At 45.4% G+C, this 23,946-nt stretch overlaps 1 long non-coding RNA gene across 1 annotated transcript; it reads right to left on the bottom strand.

Moving 5' to 3' along the window:
- Nucleotides 1-5,455: 5,455 nt before the first annotated feature.
- On the bottom strand, nucleotides 5,456-23,926 carry LOC142875486 (uncharacterized). Its single transcript, XR_012922843.1, has 6 exons — nucleotides 23,290-23,926; nucleotides 17,111-17,221; nucleotides 8,126-8,165; nucleotides 7,844-7,934; nucleotides 6,411-6,528; nucleotides 5,456-6,034 (listed from the first exon to the last, which is right to left on the bottom strand). It is a non-coding gene; the product is annotated as an uncharacterized LOC142875486 (long non-coding RNA).
- Nucleotides 23,927-23,946: the final 20 nt, after the last annotated feature.

The raw sequence follows: 23,946 nt of genomic DNA, 5'->3' as shown, positions 1-23,946 counted from the left end.
GGGGAATGAGGCAAGGGGCCTGGCACCCCAGGTGCCCACTCTCAGCTGGAGAAAGATGGAGCAAAGGCACAGCCCAGCCTGGGCCACAGGGGGCAGGGGAAAGGGAGCCTGAGAGCAGCTGCTCCAAACAGCCTCCGCCTCCTGCCTTTTGTAGGGAAAAATCAGCAGTGCCTAGTGGGGGAGGGAGCAGATGAAGATGGGGTGGGGAGTGACCATCAATCCTGCCAGGGGCTCTCACTGTCCTGTTTGCTGCAAGTCCCAGGGGACAAGAAACAAGGGCACGTGAGGGAACTGGGAGTTAGGGGTTTGAAGAGGAGAGAGAGGGGAATATGATGAAGAAGACGTGGAGCCTGGGGGTGGAAGGAGGGATGGGTGAAAGAGGAGAGCTGGAGATGAAGGTGCTGGTGGAAGGATGGGCCAGAGGTCAGACAGACAAGATGATGAAAGAGCAGTGTGAGGAGCTGAGAAAAGAGGGGGCCTAGGGGCCTCTATTGTGGGTCTAAGTTAATCCCACTAAAAGCTCCTGAAAGGGCCGACATGGATGAGGGGGGCCCAAGGCCAGGCTGGGAGACTGAACCTGGCAGCCTCCCTACCCGCCCCAGCCAGCATGCCTGAGGCTCCTTTAATGTTTCACCTTGAGCTGTCCCCAGTGGAGTGGGGAAGGCAGCTCCCCTCCCTCACTCTACCCTCATGGCTGGAGGGAAAGGACAGTGGCAGGAGGAATCCCCAGCCCAGATACCTGAGGGACGAGGTCTCTGACCCTGAGGAGGAGGGGAGGACTGCAGAGTTCCAGGTTGTCTGTATTCTTTTTTCTGAAGCTTGCCCTCCAGTGGCCTATAAGGCAGGCCACACCAAGAGAAAGGTATTCCCTAAAGGTGTGAGACTCAGTTTAGGAAAAAGGCTAATCCTGATTGGGAGGTGGGATCAGAGAGCAAAGGACATATGACTTGGGATTCCTTAAGGAAGCCAATATCTGGATCCAGCTGAGCTGGCAACCTTTCCCTATGGCTCTGCTTAGTGCTGGGCCTAGAACTGTAAGATGGAGCACAGCATGGAAACAAGAGTGATATCAGGATTGATCTGCTTTCTTTCCAACCTCAGGTCTCTGAAGTAAAATCCTGGTATGGTCCCAAGCACATCCCTGCCTATGCCCTGCTCCAGCCTCTGAGCACCTGCCTGGCTCACCAACAGACATGCTCTGTGCCCACAGTGGGGCTGGTCCCACAAGTGCTAGTGGTCTCCCTGCAGTTTACCATCCCTGAAGGCTGAAGAGGGAGCTGTCCTTTCTCAACTCCTGGATCTCCACCTAGGGCTACTCTCCTGCTGCACTGGCCTTAAGCCCATCTTCATGTATAGTAAAACATTAGCCTTTAATGGGACACCAGTCTCCAGACAATGAAGGGCTGGACTTTGATAAATAAGTGTACTCTGACTCCTAAGACAGTTGATTCTGCTGCACAAATCTCCTGCCCCAGGCCCAGATGCTATTAAGAGAAAGAACTCCCTTCTTGGATGGAGCTGAGGAACTGTCAGTGAGCCTTCTCACATAGAGAAGAGCCCATCTCTCCATTTACCAGCCAGCAAGACACATTCCAAATGTAGCTGTTTTCTTTGGGAAGAAAAAGGATGAGATACATCTATGGCCAATTTATTTTCAACGAAGGTGCCAAGAACACACAATGGGGAAAAAACAATCTCTTCAATAAATGGTGTTGGGAACACTGGATATCCACATACAGAAGAATGAAAATGGACTCATCGCACCCTTTATACAAGAATCAACCTGAAATCGATTAAAGACTTAAATGTAAGATCTCAAACGACGAAAGTACTAGAAGAGGCCGGGCGTGGTGGCTCATGCCTGTAATCCCAGCACTCTGAGATGCCGAGGCGGGTGGATCATTTGAGCTTAGGAGTTCGAGACCAGCCTGAGCAAGAGCGAGACCCCCTCTCTACTAAAAATAGAAAGAAACTAGCTGGACAACTAATAATATATAGAAAAAAAGATTAGCCAGGCATGGTGGCGCATGCCTGTAGTCTCAGTTACTTGGGAGGCTGAGGCAAGAGGATCTCTTGAGCCCAGGAGTTTGAGGTTGCTGTGAGCTAGGCTGATGCCACGGCACTCTGGCACAGGCAACAGAGTGAGACTCTGTCTCAAAAAAAAAAAAAAAAAAAACCTACTAGAAGAAAACTTGGGGGAAAAGCTCCATGACATTGGTCTGGGCAGTGACTTCTTAGATATGACTCCAAAAGTACAGGCAACAAAAACAAAAATAGACAATAGGATTGCATCAGACTAAAAAGCTTCTGTACAGCAAAGGAAACAATTAATAGAGTGAAGAGAGAACCCATCGATTGGGAGAAAATATTTGCAAATCATACATTGGATAAGGGGCTAATATCCAAAATATATGAGGAACTCAAACTACTCAACAATAAGAACACAAATAACCCTATTTTAAAAATGGGCAAAGGACTTGAATAGACATTTCTCAAAAGAAGACATACAAAAGGCCAAGAAATATATGAAAAAGATGGTCAACATCTCCAATCATAAGAGAAATGCAAATTAAAACCACAATTAAATATCACCTTTCACCTGTTGGATTGGCTATTATCAAAAACATGAAAGATAACCAGTGTTGGTGAGGCTGTGGAGAAAAGGAAGCCCTTGTATACACTGTTGGTGGTATTGTAAATTAGTACAGCTATTTTGGAAAATAGTATGAAGGCTCCTCAAAAAACTAAAAATAGAGGCCAGGCGCGGTGGCTCATGCCTGTAATCCTAGCACTCTGGGAGCCTGAGGCGGGAGGATCGCTCAAGGTCAGGAGTTGGAAACCAGCCTGAGCAAGAGCGAGATCCCATCTCTACTAAAAAATAGAAAGAAATTAATTGGCTAACTAAAAATACATAGAAAAAATTAGCCGGGCATGGTGGCGCCTGGAGTCCCAGCTACTCAGGAGGCTGAGGCAGAAGGATGGCTTGAGCCCAGGAGTTTGAGGTTGCAGTGAGCTAGGCTGACACCACAGTACTCTAGCCTGGGCAACAGAGTGAGACTCTGTCTTAAAATAAAATAAAATAAAATAAAATAAAATAAAATAAAATAACTAAAAATAGAATCACCATATGTTCCAGCAGTCCCACTACTGGGTATGTACCCAAAGGAGTTGAAATCAGTATATTGAAGACATGTCTGTGTTCCCATGTTCATTGCAGCATCATTCAACATAGCAAAAATATGGAAACAACCTAAGTTGTCCACCAACAGATATATGGATTAAAAAATGTGAATATTAAGTGAAATAAGCCAGGCACATTAAGACAGATGCTCGCTTATATATAGAACTTTTAAAAGTTAAACTCATAGAGTAGAGAGTAGAATGGTGGTTATTAGAGGAGGGGGACCCAGGGAGGAGTAGATAGGGAAAGGGGAGAGAGAGGTTGATCAACTGGTATAAACTTATATTTAGATAGGAAGAATACATTCTGGTGCTCAATTGCACAGCACGGTGACTATAGTTAATCATAATAAATTGTGTATTTCATAATGGCTATAAGAGGATTTTAAGTGTTTACAGCACAAGGAAATGATAAATATTTGAGGTTAGGAATATGCTAATGAGCCCAATTTAGTCATTCCACAGTGTATACATGTACCAAAACATCACCATAAATATATATTTATTATTTGTCAATTAAAAATAAAATAAAACTTTTTAAAAATGAAGCAAATGGAGGCATGAGTAATGTGAGATAACATATTTTAATGGTATAGACATTAAAAATTAGGAGGTTTAGGCCGGGCGCTGTGGCTCACGCCTGTAATCCTAGCTCTTGGGAGGCCAAGGCGGGTGGATTGCTCAAGGTCAGGAGTTCAAAACCAGCCTGAGCAAGAGCGAGACCCCGTCTCTACTATAAATAGAAAGAAATTAATTGGCCAACTGATATATATATAAAAAAAAAAATTAGCCGGGCATGGTGGCGCATGCCTGTAGTCCCAGCTACTCGGGAGGCTGAGGCAGGAGGATCGCTTGAGCCCAGGAGTTTGAGGTTGCTGTGAGCTAGGCTGACGCCACGGCACTCACTCTAGCCTGGACAACAAAGTGAGACTCTGTCTCAAAAAAAAAAAAAAAAAAAATTAGGAGGTTTAGAGGAAAGGGCAGGTTCCCTAGGAGAAATGGAACTGAAGCTAGATCTTGACGGGTGGGTGAGGTTTGAGGAGGAAGACCCCCACCATGTTTGGATGGCAAAGTGCTTCTGGGCAGAGGAACAATAGTAGGGTTTGGGGGACCTCAAGATGTCTGTGATACTCACAAGGCTGTAGGAGACCGGCCTTTAGTGCAGCTGGGAGAAAACAGTGGCGGGGAGAAGGCCTGAGGTTGTATCATGAGGGTGAGCCCTGTTGCAGTTTAGGATTGTGTCTGTGCGTGTGAGTCCCTAGAGGGAACATGGAAACTACTAGTTATTCAGACAGTGGTTACAGAACAAAAGGAAGCTTTCTTTTCATGTGGGGCACTCATCTCAGATAGTTTTTCATCGATAAAGAAATGAGTAGTCAATTCTTTCATTCTTCCTTTGCCAAAAGGTGATTTAATCCATGTTTAAGAGAAACATTCTTTTGAAATTTTAACTTACAGTTAATGGGTTTCTCAAAACAAAACAAAACAAAACAAAACAACCCAGTTTCTCAGTGGATTGGAAATTTAAGGTAGTCTCAGATTTCTTTTAGATTTTTTTCTTCCTTCTTATAGTTTATATAAATATTGCTTCACTCTAGATATGAGTTATGTGTAGGAGGGATTTTTTTTTTTTTTACCATAGAACACAGCATTCCAGAAAAATCTCATTTCCATTGATGAATGTCTACTGGCCTACAGAAATCTGGCATGTGGTTGAGGAGAAGGGATATAGCTATCGTGAGAAAAATGTGAGAGAGAAGCCGTAATCTCCCTTCAAATTCACTGGAGGTTCTGATGTATGAGGAAAGAGAAAAGAATGATGTGTGTGTAGGTTGGCTGAACAGCTAAGGAGTGTGGGTGCCTGTGTGTGGGGTGGGGGCCTGACAGCCACGCACAGATAATTGAAGCTGTAAGCCCCAAAGAAGGAGTGGGATTGTGAAGATGCTTTTTAGGGGATTATCTAAGGATAACGAATGAACTGAAGAAAAAAAAAGACACGTTTCATCAGAAAGACTTTCATAATGGCTAAGGTTTAAGCGGCCATAAAATAATCTCCCATGAGAGGTGTTGAAATTCCCATCCCTTGAGTCATGTGGAGGAGGCCTATAATGTTTTGGAAATGTACAACGCTGCCCTGGTGGGAGAATGGATTTGGTAGCCAAGATGATCCTTTGTCCTGATGCTTACGGCTCAATTTCTAAGATGAATCAGTTGATAAAAAATAAATTTGGAAACTCCCCAGAAGAAAAGAAAAAACAAAGAGAAAGGATGAGGAACTGTGCCAGTATCAACTATATTGTGTTAAATAAGCTGATTGGGAAGGAAAAGGGGAGCTGCTGCCTCTCACCCAGGAGCCTTTTGAACAATTGCAAAAGGACCCTTGACTTGCAAAACTGGACCTCAGGATAGGGGTGATGAACAGGAAGCTAACAGTCAGGTCCAGAAAAGCAGGAGATGGTTTCTGATTCCCTTTGGGTAATTTCGAATTCCTGAAGGAGGCTTGTGATCAGCAGGAATTTGAACGGAGGTTCATCATGTGACAAGTGTTACATCTCTGAGAGCTCAAGGCCATGACTGGATGGCTTACTCATGATCACCCACCTGGGCAGAACCCTACTGCTTTTCCCTGCTCAGTGTTAAGCACTCGCGATGCATGTGGCTCAACTCATGTGGCCGCAGCAGCACAGGTTATGCAACACAGCTTGAGAAATTTTCTCCAAAAGTGCTCTGCATGCCAGTGATGTTTAAACTTACTCAAGGAGTTGCAAATGTTGTAATCAAGTGGAATCTCCTAATGATTATCTGTCCAGTACTTCTCCATGTCTTTACGCTTCAACCGGCCACTTGACTTTTCCTGTTAAAAGGGACAACCAGTGTCAGGGGAGCCCTGTGGCTCAGGCTGCCTCTTTACCAGTTCAGCAAAACCTCAGAGCCTTGAATTTAAATGTGAATTAAACTCCTGTGTTTATCTGTTGGCTCAGCAACATACTAGTGGTATTGTTCTCAACCAGTTGCTTTTGAGACTTAGTTTACCTATCTGCAAAATCTTGATAACAATGACTGCCTTGCTGATCTTAAGGACTGTTTTAGAATTTTAAAAAGCGGAATATAGAAGTCTTTACAAACTGTGCACTCTAAAGGACAAAACACATTTAATTATCTTACTGTAGCATCCATTCTTGTGTACTCCACTCATACACAGCAATCAACCTCATGGTTAAGGTAGGTACCTTTAGCCAGGATTTTGTTAATATTGGCTCTGAGGGACATGGGTCCCAGAACTCTCTGTATCCACACTGTTCCATTCCCATCAGCAGATACCAGTAGAATGGAATGATGTCATTTGGTCTGGAAAGAATGATGAAATAATCTTCGAATGAGAGGACCTCTTAGAGGAGTTTTATAACCACATGACAAGCCTTGCGGCCCACCAAAACCATAGCACTTCTTCATCAGGGTGCCTCTTAGCCCAGGTGGTGAATTGGTCTTATGGCTTTACTGGGATACACTTTTTGGTAGCATGCTATCCTACTGCAGACACTGGGAGGAAGATTATCCCATTTCTTCCACCAGTGTATTTCCTTTTCCCGCCATGCCCACCCAACCAGCTTTTTCAGTGCTACCCAGATCTACCAGACCCTGACAAAGAGCCCAGAGGCATCAAAGTCTATAGGAAGGGAATTGGTGGCCCATCTCCTTGTAAGCTCTCCAGAAGGAACCCCTGGGGTAAGTCACCTTCCATATTCCAGACAAAGGAACCCTGGGATGATTCACATTCCAGGGTCCACAAGGAGAGGACAACTTCAAACCACTTTCTGTATTCCACCTGTTGATTTTTAACCTTTTTTACCTCAATAAACATAAAGCATAAGTATAAACATAAGGCATAACTAACCATGGCTCACTATGACAATGATTCTTAATGGAAGACATTGGAAATCACTTATCTATCAGAAAGAACCCTGGGCATAAGACCGTAGGCTTCATCAATATACCACTTGTCATCTTTGTGGAAAAAATTATAAAATTTGAGTAGCCCAGGTTTGCATCAACAAAACTGGTGGACCAAGCAAGCAGACCAGAGTAGACTAAGTCCAGGGAAGTCCACCCAAAACTATTTTCATGCAACAGACACCACAACACTGTATCAAGGGCCTTCAAAAGGCCCTACTGTTCAATACATCACAATGGACAAGCCAGATCCATGGGAAGGTTCAAGTACATGAAGTCCTATTGCAGCTGTCTCCAGATCAGGAGGCCAAGAAAAATAACACTTTGTTCAATTTCATCTGGGACCTCACAGAAAGGCTGGAGGTGATTCACCTCATCATCAAAATGACCCCACTTTATCCTTTCACTTCCTTCCTATCACCTCTGTTATTTCACAAGTCCTGCTGGAATACCTTTGCAATCATCCATGTCTCCAATGAGATCCTTTTTGAATGAAATTTTTAGCTTACATCCCATTTCTAGAGGTCTTTCCTAGACACCTATGTCCTTTTGTCCATGCCTTATACAGAAGATTAGGCAGATGGAGGGAACCAATCAAACCCAGGTGGTGGGAGATAGATGATGCCATCAGCAAACATAAGGAAGTTCAGTTCCCTGAGGCCATGGTCATGCCCCACTGCTGAGTGTAGTATGAACACCACCGTGTGCTCACATGCTTAGAAGCAATCCATCAGCACTATCACTTCAGAGAAGAGTCCCAGCTGTGTCGGACAGAGTTCTGTAGTTGATATCAGTCAAGCCACCTGCAGCAGGGTAGGGGTGGAGGAGAGAGCTCCATGTAACTTTGAGACAGCTGGCTAGATTGAAAGAGAGGGACTCACAGTAAGAGAAGAGGAGGATCAAGAAAGGCCAGAGAGAGAATAGGAATGTCTGACAGAGGGGCTTGGGGAAGAAGACCCAGGAGAACCCAGTTCTTACCCTCAGCACCACTCACCAAATTTCACACGAGGCACAGCTGACTGAATGCCCAAAGCCTGTGAAGAGCAGAGATTGGAGAACAAAGATGATTCTACAGCATCATTTTATAGTCTCAGGGCAGTGACCTCCTTGTCTCTGAGGGTCCCTTTACAGGAGACATATATTCTTCCATCCAGAGTCCTCACTCCTGTCAGTCATTCATTCCACAAATATTTACTCAGTACCGAATATGGGTTGGGCACCGTGCTTAGCTCTAAGGATAAAGCAGTAAATAAGACCATCATAGACTCTGCCTCATGGATCTTATATTTTAGTGGAGAAGACAGGAATTAAACAAACACTTAAATAATTTATGATTTATAATCACACAAAGTACTACAAGCGAGAAATACAGGGTGCTCCTAGAATATACAGAAGGAGACTGGAGTTTCTGAGGTTAATGAGAAATAGAATGGTGATTTCTACTTAAAAAGCTGAAAAAAGGAAGCCTACATATGCAACATAGAAAAAAATATTAAATAAATTATGATACAGTCACATGATGAGCTATTGTGCAGAAATTAACATTTTTGAATAATACTTAATGCCATGAGAAAATGCTCATCACGTGTTATGGGAAAAATTCTGGCATACACACCTATAATGTAACAATTTCTGAATTTTATGTGTGTATTATACCTATATAGTTGCATTAAAAAATGAACTAAAATTAGCAATGGATATCTCTGAATGATGTGATTACAGGCCCTTTTAGTTTATTCATTTTTTTTCACATTGATTCTGAGTACTTTTATATTTGGAAAAATAATTATTTTTTAAAAGCCAAAAATCAGTAGTTAGGAGATTTGAGACTTATTTCCATCTCAGACTCAGAGAAACTCTTGGCTGGTTGGCTTCACCACCCTACCTCTCCGCTTCAGCAGGAAATCATTGCAGTTCATTTCTTGTCATCCATGCAGTAGATTGCTTATCACTTCCTTGCACCAAGTTATTGCATTAATTGCCACTTCCTTGGAAATTACAAGTTGGGGACGAATATGGGTGAAATGTGTAACAAGTCTGAAAATGGCTGCAATGAGAAGTATAGCATCTAACATTGGTTCAGAGAAAGGAGGATGATTGAGTTAGGAAGTGGGAAGGTCAAGAAGGGAATTCTGAAGGGAATGACACTGAGATGGACTTGGAAGGATGGGTAATATTTTAAGAGACAGAAATAAAGTGTAGCTACCATTCATTAACCACACAGAGGCCAGACAATTTACAGTGCATTATTTTAGCTAATTCTCACACAGTCTTTTGGGGTAGGTTTTTATTATCTTCATTTTACAAATGAAGAAACTGAGTATCAGAGAGATAACTTATGGTGGAATTGGGCTTCTGAATCAGGTCAGCGGCTGCAAAGACAATGGCTTTCCCTGTGTCATCCATGCAGGGAAATCAGCAAAGGCAGGCAGAGGTAGGAGCATGGAGTGCTTTTATTTTATTTTATTTTTTTGACATAGAGTCTCACTCTGTCACCCTGACTAGTGCCATCAGCCTAGCTTACAGCAACCTCCAACTCACAGGCTCAAGTGATCCTCCCACCTCAGCCTCCTAAGTAGCTGGGATTATAGGCGTGCACCACCAAGCCTGGCTAATTTTTTTTTATTTTTGGTAGAGATGGGGTCTTGCTCTTGTTCAGGCTGGTCTCAAACTCCTGACCTCAAGCAATCCTCCTGCCTTGACCTCCCAGAGTGCTAGGATTACAGGCATGAGCCACCACACTCCAGCCATGAATGCTTTTTTTGGAAGAACAGTTCCACTTTGGCTGGAGAATACAAAGTAAGCCTGGAAAGAGGGTTGAGAATAAATATGCAAAACCTCCACTGCTAGACATTTAATCCGTTAGATAATAGAAAGACAAGGATATTTTCTGAATAGAGTAAAGAAATCAAAGCTAGACTTCATGAGAAATAATCTAACAATAAGATGGGTTGGTTTTGGGGAAAATTGGAAGCAAGAATATCAGTTGTAAGGTTTCTGTGCTAGTTCAGGGACAGATAATGAAAGCCTGAATTATGGTGGTAAAATAAGAATAGAAAGGAATGGAAAGATAAGTGAGACATCTTATAGGCAGAACCTGATAGGATTAGCATCTAATTAGATGTACAGGGTGCAAGGGATAGAGAAATCAAAAGTGACTCTAGGCTGGCAGTGGTGGCTTTGCCTGTAATTCCAGCACTTTGGGAGGCCAAGGCAGGAGGATCACTTGAGCTCAGTAGTTCGAAACCAGCCTGAGCAAGAGTGAGACCCCCGTCTCTACCAAAAAAAATGAATCTATCTAAGGATACCCTAATCATGTGGCTGAAAAAAAAAAAATTAATCTAAAAAAAAAGTGGCTCCAAGATCTCAAACCTGGACGACTGGATGAATAGTGACCTGATTAATGGGGTACAAGGAAGAGTGAGAAGGAGCAAGTTTGCAGCAGGAAGGTGATGAATTCAGCTTTAGGTATATTTGTGCCTAATGTGTTAACGAGACACTCAGATGATGAAACCTGAGAGGCTGTCAGACAATTGGGTCTAGAGCTTGAGTGAGTAATAAATACTGGGAGAGTAAAATGGAGATCATGTAGCTAGAGGTGGCTATTGGAGTCACAGGAATAGATGAGATTGCTAAATAACTGAGAGAAGAGCTTACTGTGTCAGCAGAAGGAAGAGGAGCCAGGAAGGAAGAGAAAGAGTCATGAGAGATAGGAGGAAAACCAAGGATTCTCGAGACACAACAGTCAGATGAAGAGAGTTGTGGTTGACAGTATGAAATGCTGCTCAAAGTTCAGGAAGGATTCTGATAAATGAAAAGCCTTTGGATGTTTAGACTAGAGTATCTCAGTCGACTTGGAAGGTAAGAAGGATGCCTCTAGATTTAGGGCAATGGTTAAAGGGTGGGTGGTGAAGCAATAAAAAAAGTGGCTTCATTTAACTTCACAAGATATTAAACATTTTGGGGGTACCTACTGTGTGGCCTTCTTGTATATCTGTTTAGGGATGTCCCCAGGAACTGAACCAGCCATCTTCATCTTCATTGACTACAATTCTCAGTTTATTCCAACCCTTCTTATGGTGCTGATTTAAAAAACAGCTTTATTGAGATATAATTCACATGCTATACGATTCACTTACTTAAAAATGTACAATTCAGTGGTTTTATTATGTTCATAGATGTGTGCATCTATGGTGCTGAATAAAAGGAGGAAGGTTTGGGTGTTACGTTTGGAAGTCAGGATTTCTATAATTTATGCTGCAATGGAGGGTGGGAGAGGCCTCCAATTGCCAGAACAAATTCTCACTCCTACCCTCCCCAGCAGAATCAGAGCACACGGTGGGAGGCCACAAAGGTGCTTTGCTTACAATGGCCACCAGGTGGCAGCAGGACCATTGCCCCGTCTATCGATAGGAAGAAACAGCTCTTTTTCAAATGTAAAAGATCAAAAAAAAAGGCTGTGCACTCAGAGGTCCCAATCTAGAGGCTATTTTATTCCTGAGTTCCTCCTATAACTTACCTTTTTCCTCTGGGTAACTCTGAAAGCTCATGCCTCGCCCTGCTAACAGGTCCTAACACACAGGGATTTATCCTTCTAGATGCCTAGTAGCTTCTGTGTGAATCTGGGCCCTCTGACAAACAGACATCAAGGCTGAATAACTGTGCAAGGGCTTTAGTGGGGTTAGATCTGTGAGAAAAAATAAGGAGCGAGCTGAGTTAGGCTGGAAGAGCTGTCAGACCATGATACAAGTCCGCCCCTAAGTGAGGATGGGAAGATGGGGTGGATGACTGTGATGTGGTCTAAGAAAGGTTTGGTAAGATCTTCAGGGAGCCAAAAGAGGCCATCAGGGGAGTTTTGTGTCTCCCAGGATTGGGCTTGCCTTACTATCCCTGCTAAGCTCAGTTGCTGGCTAGACTGCTCCCAGGCAGGGAGAGGCCCAAGGAAGTGTGACTCCAGGTGGACACTCAGGGTCTGGGAGGCCCACTCGCATGGCCTCCATTCCTTCGTGTCAAGAAGGGACAGCCTCAGCCCTCAGGAGTCCCTGCCAAATGCCATGTGTGATAGCCCTTGGGGATCAGGAAGACGTTGGCATTTGTCTGGGGAAAGCAGAAGTTTGGTTAAGTGAATGTCAAAGGGAAAGAATGCTGGGGGCCTCTCACGTCCTGGGGACTGACAGGGTCCACAGCCCGCTGTGGGCCCTCTGAGTGCTGTTGAGGCTGTGGGGACTGAGGTGGGGCCGAGGGACATGCTGTGTACATGCTCTGGACTTGGCTCCTCTCCCTCCCTGGCTGGTCCTCAGCTAAAAGGCAGGCTCAGAAGGGATGGGAGGAATGCAGCTGGCTCTCTGGGCTGCTGCTTGAAAGGAGGACATGGGGAAACCAAGGATTCTGCAAGAGCATATCTGGGCCAGATCACATTGAGAATCCAGTGTCCTTTGGGAAATGAGAAGGAAATAACTCTGGGCTTTAAAAAAAAAAATTCAACCAGGCCAGGCAGCATAGCTCACACTTGTAATCCTAGCATTTTGGGAGGCCGAGGCAAGAGAATCACCTGAGCCCAGGAGTTCAAGGCCAGTCTGGGAAACATAGTGAGACCCCATCTCTACATTTTTTTTTAAAATTACCCAGGCATGGTGGTGCGTCTGTAGTCCCAGCTACTCAGGAGGCTGAGGCAGGAGGATCACTTGAGCCCAGCAGTATGAGGTTACAGTGAGATATGATGATGCCACTGCACTTTATACCAGGGAACAGAGTGAGACCCTGTCTCAAAAAACAAAAGACAAAACAAAACAATTTAAAAAGGAATCTAGGCCGGGCGTGGTGGCTCACGCCTGTAATCCTAGCACTTTGGGAGGCGGAGGCGGGTGGATTGCTCCAGGTCAGGAGTTCGAAACCAGCCTGAGCGAGACCCCGTCTCTACCAAAAATAGAAATAAATTAATTGACCAACTAAAAATATATATACAAAAAATTAGCCGGGCATAGTGGCGCATGCCTGTAGTCCCAGCTACTCAGGAGGCTGAGGCAGAAGGATTGCTTTAAGCCCAGGAGTTTGAGGTTGCTGTGAGCCAGGCTGACGCCACGGCACTCACTCTAGCCTGGGCAACAAAGTGAGATTCTGTCTCAAAAAAAAAAATAAAAATAAAAATAAAAAAATAAAAAAAATAAAAAGGAATCCAGCCAACCTCCGGTGTGGGAGGAGCAGAGAAATAGCCTGGAAATCCACCTGATTACATTGATTTACTTGCAGAGGCCAAGCTGAGCTGGTATGAGGTTTTCCCTTTTCCCTTCTCTGCCCAGGGAAGAAGCAGGGCCCATACCCTGGAGTCAGAAGGAAGTGTCCTTTTGACTCCACTTATTAGAATGTTTGTTGGAAAGAACTACTTAATGGACAAAATACATGAAGTACCTAGCACACACCTAGAAGATGTGAGGTACTGATAGATTCACATCACATCATCCCTGCCCCAGAAACCACAGGCTGCTACAACTTTTCTGAGCTTTGCAAAATGGGTAAATATGTGAGTAAATATGAATACATTGTCAATACACCTAGCACAGTGCACATAAACAGACAATTTTCTCTTTAAAAAACCACTAAATGACTCTATCGCAAGCCCTTTCTCTTCCCCTACCTGATTCTAGTGGCACTTCTTAGGACAGGCACCCTTGCTCCCTTCCCTGATTTAATATGGTATGTTTACACTTGGCCTTCATCAAATGCTTGCCTGCCAGTGTGCTATTGTGCTTTGTCCTGTTTCTCTCAGAAATCTATGAGCTCCCTGGGGGTGGGAGCAGAACTTTGGCTCCGTTCTCTCCCCCACAGAGCAGAGAATTAACATTTCACTGGGTACAGCGGAGGCTCAGTCAACACTCAATTCCCAGGTGGCTACACTGGCTCTGAGGCACCAAATGGAAGAGAAGCTCTTGGCCGAGGAAAAGCTCTGGGGGAGCACCGAGGGAAGCTTGGCTTTGGACACAGCCAGCTGCCCTATGGACCTCACAACCCTGCCGCGGCCAGCTCAGTTGCTGTGTCAGTGCAAAGCAAGGGTGACATCAGCTGTGGGAGAGGTTACTGTCAGACAAAGGGAAGGCCGGGAGAGTGGGCTGGCTGGCTGTGCTCTCCTGATGCAGGAGTTTAGACAGACTCTCGGGGAAAGGTTGCCTTTGGGGAAAGCAGCAGCTTAGGGAGGGGATGTGGGAGGAGAGAAGCAAAAGCCAGGGGGCCGTTCCTGTCACCTGCAGCAGAGAGGGAGACACTGGTTCAGAACTCTGGAAGACAGTCATGACCTCCCTCTGGGCACTCTTAGCAACTGCAAGAAGCAGATGGGGTTATACCTCTCTTGGACCACAAAGACAAAGCTGGGGCAAGCCCCTCTTCTCTCTCCACCTTGGCTCAGGACAAGAAAAACTTTCCTTTTGACTGATTTATTTGTTGCTAGAGACCCTGGGCCTGTATCTGCCTTTCCTATCTGTGTGTCCATCCTAGATCGACTGCACAGGATGGGCTGGCTTTCTAGGCTGGGGAAAGATCCCCTGCAGACTCCAGAAGAGGGAAGAAGAGGTTTGTGGGCTGGGAAGAGCCATCTTTGCAAGGTTAGGCCACTGGAGAAATCTCTGGCCCTGGCCCTGGCCCTGGTCCTATAATGTTTGTTCCCAAGTCTCTCCTGCCCAGACTGTCAGTCCTCAGCTCACACACTTCGCCCAGGAGACATTAACTGGCTGTTCACAGTCACACTCACTACCTGATCCGCAGGCCTACTCCTTGGTCCCAGAGGTAGGTAGTGATAACCTGGCAGAGGTCTTTCCCCTAGAACACAAACCTGTGCATACAACATGCCTGTGTGTGCATGTGTGCACACCCATGTACACACTCTCCAGTTCTGTGCTTGATGGAGGAGAACCTGGAGGAGGAGGCCTGGAGTGAGAGACAGGCTATGGCTCTGTGGATAGTGTGGATGGACACGTCCAGTAACACAGGGAGCTGTGCTGGGCTAGTGCACTGGCCACTCAGCAGACCTGTTGCACAATCTCTCCAGCCCGGGGCCCAGGAGGAGCCATGTTTGAGAGTCTCAGTCAGTGGAATGTCAGTTTACAGTCCTTTCCTCCTCTGGGCCTCTGAGCTTTTCAATTGTCCTTCTCCACACCCACCCCTAATGGCCCCTTGGGATTTAGCACCATCATCTCCTTCAGAGAGTCCTCCCTAATTCTGCCAAGCTGGTCTGGAGTGTGCCTTTCCTCTGGAGCCTATAGCTCAGTCATCCAGAGTCATAAAGAGCTCCTCCACTATGTGAACTGCCCGAGGTCAGGAACTCCTATGACTTCAGCTCTTACTACTGTGCTTGGGACCATGTGGGTCCCATAAACAGTTGCTGAATGAGCAAACTAATATGCTTACAGGAGCGGGGGATCTCCTGTTTCGCCCAATCTTCTCCAGAAGCCAGTGGTGCCCCAGCAGGCTTCTTCTTCTTCTTCAGAAGCAGGAGGTGCCCCAGACCTCCGGGCAGGAGGAGAGGGAGCCCACTCATTATCCTCCCTGGCTGTCTGTTACCTGAGACTCAGCCTGGACCACCAAACAGGGGAAAGCCCACAGCCCAGAAGGGCCCTGCCCCTTTCCCTTGGCCCAGAGAGCTGGTAAGGGCCAACTCTGGGACAGGAACTGGCTTCTAAACCTTCCCCACATTGCCCTCTGTCACAGGAAAGCCTGACAGGTCCAAGGTTGTGATGGAAGTTTCTGCAGCTCTGGCCTCTTGCCCAATGTCACTACGTCACAGGCAGTGTGAATGGACAGATACGTGGGGCTGGCTGGGTAACATGTGCCTCAGTGTGTTTGTTTATTTGAGCAAACTGACGCTTTAATCTCAGGATCTGGAGTTGCCAGAGTGACAGCGGCTGGGAGAAGGCTTGGGTCCAGCACCTGCCAGTCATGGGGGAGGGAATGGGCCTAGTTTCTGTCACACGTGGGCTAGGGCCTTATGTTAAGGGAATGGATTATCTTTACTTACGTACACCCAAAATTTGGCCTATATTTGTGCTAAAAAATTTAACAGGGTGACGAAGGAGACAGTAAAGAAGGACAGACCTGGAGGCAGCTGAAGGAGGGGACAGCCCTAAGGCCTTACCCTCCCAAATTCAGAGCCTCTCCTTGCAGGGAGCTCGGAAGAGTGAAAAGAAGTAATGTCCAGGCTGGGCGTGGTGGCTCACGCCTGTAATCCTAGCACTCTGGGAGGCCGAGGCGGGCGGATTGCTCAAGGTCAGGAGTTCAAAACCAGCCTGAGCAAGAGCAAGACCTCGTCTCTACTATAAATAAAAAAAAAAAAAAGAAATTAATTGGCCAACTAATATACATAGAAAAAATTAGCCGGGCATGGTGGTGCATGCCTGTAGTCCCAGCTACTAGGGAGGCTGAGGCAGGAGGATCACTTGAGCCCAGGAGTTTGAGGTTGCTGTGAGCCAGGCTGACGCCATGGCACTCACTCTAGCCTGGCAACAAAGTGAGACTCTGTCTCAAAAAAAAAAAAAAAAAAAAAAAAAAAGTAATGTCCAAATACATAAAGATCTGTGAACGTATCCCCCTCTCTCTGGTTGACAGCTGGCTGGGGACAGTGACAGATCCTCTAGCCCCCACCCCCGGCTACAACTCTTATCTCCTTATTTCTGCAGAATTATATACCATAATTCTAGGTATGCGTCCCCAAGTTTCCTCTCCCTAAACATGTCAAGAAAAGAGTAAAGGAAAGGCCAAAATATCCTCAGGGTCTGTTCATGTCATAAACAGGCATTCATGGAAGTCACATGGGCTCCTGGGATAAGAGGCCACCCCTGTGTAGAAAGCCTCTCACGGAGGCCCCATCCTTGCCTCAAGCCCCTGGGAGACCAGAGCCAGATGTATCAACTCCCACCTCCCAGGGAAGAGGCTGCTTACCCTCATTTTACAGGAAGGACAAAGCATTGAAAGAGCAAGTCAGAGATGAACTCACAGTAGAGCTGAAAGAAGAAGAAACGAGCTCCAGAATGGTGTTCTTTTGTATCCTCCCAGGTGTCAGTTTATTTCCTGAGCATTGTTGGCTACTGTGTCACCCTGTTGCTCCCTGTGAAATAGGAAAAGAAACTGAAACATACAAAGGGTTTGATTTGGGTCAGTCACAAAGCAGTCCAGAGTCAATATCATAATGCCCAGGACTCTAAAATCTTCAACATCAATTAATGGAACAGAAAGACATTAATAAACTGTCAAAAAGAATACCACAGAGCACGTGCCCATAGATTTCAAAACCCTTGCCCAGGCCATGTCGAAGTTTTTGGTTTTTTTTTCTTTTTTTTTTTTTTTCTTTTTTTTAAAACCTTGGTCACTCTTTGAAATGTCGAAGTTAATAGATGTGGCAACTGATTTTGCAGCTAAGAGTGACTCACAGTCACCAGAGGTAAATTGAGGAGAAACAACAATGCCCTACAAGTCTGCTACTTTCTGAAAGTTCTGGAAAGCTCTGGGGTAGGCCTCTCTCCTCACCTCCACCCACTGGAGGACTTCCCTTCCAGGAAGGTCATGGGTCATGGTGTCCCAAGGAACTGTCTGGCACTATCACTGGAGTGAGGGGACAGGGCACATGCCATTCTGAGAAGGACCTTCACCATTCTAGAGGCACAGCACTCTCATCTCTCTCAACGATGACCTGCATGGGGTCATGTCCTTTCTTCCTGGGTGGAGACAAATTTTGACAGGACAATCATCTTTGCCCTCTTAGCAGTGGGGTGAGGCAGAGAAGTCTTCTGACTACCCTCCTTCTCATCAGGTATCCCTATGGGGCAAAGGTTGGGCAAATGTCACAGCTCAGGTGCTGGGGATAGTTCAGCTGCCAGGACTCTGGTGGGAAGCAAAGTCGAATAAGAGCTTAGCCACTGAACTCCTCAGAAAGATCTCAACTGCAGCAGAGGTCAGGAAGGGATGAAAGCCTAGGTAAAGAGACTGGGGCTCTGCTGGCTAGTTCTGCCCAGGTTACTATGTCTTGGAATTTCCTGTACCCTTGAAATCAGCCTCATTTGACAGAGATTATGCCTACTCTCAGGCCAAGTCTGTAAACATCCATGATGGCAGGTCCTGATTACAGTATTTCTAACACTAAGGGGGAGCCAATGAAGTCACAGCCAACTGTGAACTCAGCTAGGAAAATTATAAGGCTCGAAGAATGAAACACCAGGTGTGTAGGGCATGTGGACAGCAAGTAAAAATAAACAAACAAACAAGAAAGCAAATAAATAAAACAAAAAAGAGCTTTGTCTGGGTTCCTCTTGAGCAAAAATGATGCCCAGAATCTTGAAAGTTCTTGCATTTTGTCAAACAATTTACTCTAACTCCTCTTACCATTTTTTCTTCACCAGACATTATATATCTATTTATTTTTTTAATTATTTGTCTCTTCCACTAGAAGGTAAGCTCCATGAAGGCAGGAGCATGGAACTTGTTCATCAGAACATAGTTGGAATCATACAGTATGTAGACTTTTTAGATTTGCTTCTTTCACTTAGTACCATGCCTTTAAGTCCCCCCCATGTCTTTTCATGGCTTGATAGCTCATTTCTTCTAGCACTGAACAATATTCCATTACATCATGGTTTATTTATGCATTCACCTACTGAAGAACATCTTGGTGGCTTCCCAGTTTTAGCAAATATAAATAAAGCTTCTATAAACATGTGTATGCAGGTTTTTGTATGGACATAGGTAACTCCTTTGGGTAAATAGCAAAGAGCACAATTGCTAGATGATATGGTAAGAATGTTTCATTTTCATTTTCTCTTATTTATTTATTTTTATTGAGACAGGGTCTCACTCTGTCACCCAAGCTGGAGTGTAGTGGTGTGATCACAGCTCACTGCAGCCTTGAACCCCTGGGCTCAAGTGGTCCTCCTGCCTCAGCCTTCTGAGCAGCTGGGACTATGGGCGTGCTCCACCATACATACCCAGCTAATTTTTCTATTTTTTTTGTAGAGATGGGGTCTTGCTATGTTACTCAGGCTGGCCTTGAACTCCTGGCCTCAAGTGATCCTCCCACCTTTGCCTCCCAAAGTGTTAGGATTACAGGTGTGAGCCACTGCACCCACCCTAGATCCTACCTCTATTTAAAAAAAAAAAATTACTAGGTGACTCAAGGTCACCTAGATTTTTCTTCTGTGCACCTTTTGAGAGTTTTATGTATTTACATTTAGATCTATAATCAATTTTGAGTTAATATTTGTGAAGGATGTAAGATCTATGTCTAGATTCATTTTTTTATATGTGGATGTTCAGTTGTTCCACGACAATTTGTTGAAAAGACCATCTTTTTTCCATTGTATTGTCTTGCTCCTTTGTCAAAAATCTGTTGCTTATATTTATATGGGTCTATTTAGGGGCTCTCTATTCTGTTCTATTGATCTATTTGTCTATTCTTTCACCAATACCACACTGTCTTGATTAATGTAGCTTTATAGTAAGTCTTAAAGTTGAGGAGTGACAGTCCTCCAACTTTCTTCTTCTCCTTTATATTGTGTTGATTATTCTGAATCTTCTGCCTCATCATATAAACTTTAGAAACAATTTGCTGACGTTTACAAAGTAACCTGGTGGAATTTATTTTTATTTTTTAATTTTTGGGACAGGGTCTCACTATTTTGCCCAGGCTGGTCTTGAACTCCTGGCCTCAAGTGATCCTCCTGTCTTGGCCTCCCAAAGTTCTGGGATTAGAGGTGTGAGCCAATACGCCTGGCCTTTGCTGGGATTTTGATTGGGACTACATTGAATCTAGAGATCATGTGGGGAAGAACTGACATCTTGGCTATTTTGAGTCTTCCTATCCATGAACATGGAGTATCTTTCAATTTATTTAGTTCTTTGATTTCTTTCACCATAGTTTTGTAGTTTTCCTCATACCATTTTTTTTAATGTACAAGGGGCAAGAAGACCTATTTTCTATACGGTCTAGTATTTATTAGTACTTTGATCAGAGAAATCCAAAGGCTACCATATTGGAGATGATCTGGAATTCCAGGCTGTCTCTTAGACTGTAAGCTTCAAAATCTTGGCTTGTCATGTTGGACCAGGTTTGTCCAGGAGATAAACCTACAGCTGGAATAGCAAAGATGCTGAGAGAGGAACCCTGTCCTCCTATCTGGGTCTGTGAGTGAGAGTTACTGATGTAGACAGTAGAGGGAATAGATGGATATCTCATACTCATCAGGAAAACAGTTCTGTGATTTGGGCTGTGCCATAGTTATCAGAGTACACAGCAGGAACTAAGGACTCTAGCCTCTGCAACTGGGGATCTTGCATTTCACTTGTGGGACTTTCAGTGAAGATACAGGCTGAGGTGGAAGGGAGCTGTGGAAATCTAAAACCACAGGAAGAAAAGAATAAGAATTAGTGGATAATCTGAGTGAGGTGCGCATATTCTTAATGGCTGGAAGAATCTGGTTTGGTTGATTTGGTGATTGTTGTTGCAGCTGCTTCTTCAATTTGACTCACCTGTTCCTGAACCAAACCTGGATGCAGGAAGGGGGCAATTCATAGTCCATTCATAGAGAAGGAATTTGAGGAAACAAAACAAACAGGGAAACAGCTGGAGAGAACCTTTTCCAACATAGATTTGCACTTCTGTGCTGGGCATGGTGGCTCACACCTATAATCCTAGCACTCTGGGAGGCTGGAGTGGGGAGGATCGCTTGAAGTCAGGAGGTTGAGACCAGCCTGAGCCAGAGTGAGACCCCATCTCTACTGAAAATAGAAAAAATTAGCCGAGCGTGGTGGCATGCGCCTGTTGTCCCAGCTCCTTGGGAAGCTGAGGTAGGAGGATTGCTTGAGCCCAGGTGTTTGAGGTTCCTGCAAGCTAGGCTGATGCCACAGCACTCTAGCCCGGGCAACAGAGTGAGACTCTGTCTCAAAAAGAAAAAGAAAAAAAGATTTTCTTCTGGCCCTGTCCTGAATATGAACAATTCTCTGCCTATAAGTTCCAGACCCAGGGATACTTGAGAAGGACTGAATAAATAGGGAGATCATTTCCTGTGACTTCCTGCTATCGAGGCCTTATTTGCTTAAGATAGCTAAAGGTGGCTGTTTTTTCTTGCTCTTCTGTCTTGAAGAATCAAAATGAAATTTAAAAACTGCCATGGTACTTACTTTGTACCTCTTTTCATAGAGGAAAGTTTATATCTCCAATCTCCATTCCCCAAGCATATTTTGTACTTTCCTCTTATTATGCTATAATATCTATCAGCTAAGTCAATATAAATTATATTGTATACATAGAATGATAGATCATATACTTATCTATAATTTCTAATTTGTCACTGACCTAATAATTCTTCATATCAAGTCTTGTGCTTTTCCCATAATATTATTCATACTAGGCAGCCTTCTTTTGTGGGCAGTAGTGAGCTACCGAGAGTTTTAAAGTAGTGTGTGACACAATCATAGCCATGTGTTATATGCAGCACGAACTAGTCACTATTCTATGGTAGTTATCAACAGTGACATGGGCTCTGACCATTTCTCTCTGAAATTCTCTCTCCCTAACCCCGATCTCCTTTGGACTCCCAAAGCTATCCCCATAGTGCAGCACTCTATCTTTAGAGAAATACTATTTCTAGTCTACATTCTTGTCTTAACACAACTCCCCTTTCTTTCTCTGGCAGAAAATGAATGATACCGTACCTGGCCTAAGGCACAACACCAACAGTAAGTAATAATACCAGCGGTAATATACCAGAGTCTAAGTAGGAGGGCAATTTCCAGGGAACCCTGACTTTTTAGATTGGTCCCTATGAAGTCCAGGGTGTGGAGGAAACAAGGATCAGACATACCTAGATGTTAAAAAGAAAGAAAGTTGTCTCCCCCCACAACCACGCTTGACTAGCTTAAAAAAAAAAAAAAAAAAAAAAAAGAAAGAAAGCTAGTCTCAATGTAGAGCCATCTTTAGCCACGATTAACGGTACACTCCAAATGAAATCCCCTATTTTCTTCCTTAAAGAGTGCAATAGACTGAATATTTATGTCCCCCCCATTCATGTTAAATCCTGATCCCTAAAGTGATGATTTTTGGAAGTGGGGCTTTTGGGAGGTGATTAGGTCCTGAAGACTCAATGAGATTAGTGCCCTTATAAAAGAGACCCCAGAGAGATCCCTCACCCCAACCCCTATGTGAAGACAGTGAAAACATGGCTGCCTATGAACCAGGAAGTGGACCCTCACCAGACACCAAAGCTGACAGTGCTTTGATCTAGGACTTTCCAATCTCCAAAACTGTGAGAAATAAATTTCTGTTGTAAAAGCCACCCAATCTATGGTAGATTGTTATAGCAGCCAAATGGACTAAGCAAAGAGTAACCCCTGCAGTTGGTAAAGAAATAGACATTGCAGAGCGAAGCTGAAGGGGAACAGCATGTGCCCAGGCTTCTAGTCCACGCACCAAGCACTTCTGAGCCATGCCTAGATAAGCTGTCCATATCTGAAAACATCTAGTCCCATTCAGAACTTTCACACTGGACAGGCAGCCAGGACAGGAATGGAGACATCTGGTCACTGGCCAAGAAATTGTCCTGACCCCAAGACCAGCGGCCAACAAGGGAGCTGCTTAGTCCTCCTGCCAGGCAATCACAAGTGTCTTTCTTGTGATCCTGGGGCAGGACTTGGGGAGACAGGCATGGAAGGATTGACTGGGTGAATACAGAGGCCGCCTGGTTCTGGGCTGTCATGGTGAGGCTCTGGGCTGTCATGGTGAGGCTCCCACAGGCCCAGAAAAGATAGGGGCATGAGAGACAGGTCAGAGAGGTCAGAACATCTCCGAGACTAGGGCTGTGTGGGTCTGAGCAGGGAGTAAGAGCACACTGGCTCTTGTATTACATTTCTGGGCAATTCCTAGCTCCACCACTTATCGTCTGCTGTGACCATAGGCAAGTTATTTCACCTCTCCATATCTCATTTTCCTCATCCTTAAAATGGAATAGTGAAATACTCACTTCATAAGGTCACAGTGAGGATTAAATGATTCTTGTGAATTGGCTGGGAGTAACAATTCAATACCTGCTAACTATCCTTTTCCACCAACAGTCCCTTTGCCTGCTCCTGAGTGAAAGCACAAGTCTGTGCTTCCTGCTTTTTTTCCATCAAGAATTCCAAAATAACAACCTGACAAATTTGAAGAATCTCCAAAACGCCCCGCACGAGTTCTAGAGGCGTGGGCATGGGGACAGGATGGCCCACTGGTGCCGGCGGTGGGCGTCCCCTGCCGAGCGTACCCAATGGGGGCACCCGGTGCGCGCGCAGGCACGCTCGTCTGTGTCCCGGTGTCTGCAGATCCGGCCAGAGTTCAGTGCGGGCTGGGGGGAGCGTCGCGTAGCTGGTGGGCGGGGCAGAGCCATTGTTCGCCCGCGGACAGAGCCCCCGGCGCTCGCGGGACAGGGAGGCGGGGCTTCCCCCAGCCCCGGAGCTCACGACCCCCGGGGAGCCACGTCTGCCCTCCCGCGATCCTGGGGGAACGGGAATGCGCACAGGAGTTGTGAGGAGTGGGCGCCACCATGGCTGCCCCACTGTTTCCTGTGAAACTTCCCCAGTGCCCACCCATTCGCCCCGTGCCCCGGGCCATCCTGGGCTTTGAGCCACCCCCAGTCCCAGCCCCGGTCCGTTCCCTCTCACACAGGGAGAGCTCCCGAGCGCAGGCCCGGCGGCCCGGGGAAGAGAAGCAGAGGAGCAAGCGAGGGGAGGGGGAGCGAGGAGCTCGCGGCAGAGGGAACAGCAGATTGCGCCGAGCCAATGGCAACGGCAGGACGAGGTGGCACCAAATTC

Source organism: Microcebus murinus, chromosome 14 (assembly GCF_040939455.1).
Source record: "Microcebus murinus isolate Inina chromosome 14, M.murinus_Inina_mat1.0, whole genome shotgun sequence".
Classification (NCBI taxonomy): Eukaryota; Metazoa; Chordata; class Mammalia; order Primates; family Cheirogaleidae; genus Microcebus; species Microcebus murinus.
Note: the sequence above shows the minus strand (reverse complement) of the source record. Positions and strands in the feature narration are given on the sequence as shown.